A 369-nucleotide genomic window follows, 5' to 3' on the forward strand; every position below is an offset into this window, starting at 1 on the left:
GGTACATGTGCATAACGTGCAGGTTTGTTACATATGTATACTTGTGCCATGTTGGTGTGCTGCACCCGTCAACTCGACAGCACCCATCAACTTCTCAGCACCCATCAACTCATCACTTACATCAGGTAAAACTCCCAGTGCAATCCCTCCCCCTCCCCCTCCCTGTGATAGGCTCTGGTGTGTGATGTTCCCCTTCCCGAGTAGAAGTGATTTCATTGTTCAGTTCCCACCTATGAGTGAGAACATGCGGTATGTCATTTTCTGTTCTTGCGATAGTTTGCTGAGAATGATGGTTTCCAGCTGCATCCATGTCCCTATAAAGGACTCAAACTCATCCTTTTTTATGGCTGCACAGTATTCCATGGTGTA

This window comes from Colobus angolensis, unplaced genomic scaffold (genome assembly GCF_000951035.1).
Source record: "Colobus angolensis palliatus isolate OR3802 unplaced genomic scaffold, Cang.pa_1.0 Scaffold523, whole genome shotgun sequence".
In the NCBI taxonomy this organism is placed as follows: Eukaryota; Metazoa; Chordata; class Mammalia; order Primates; family Cercopithecidae; genus Colobus; species Colobus angolensis.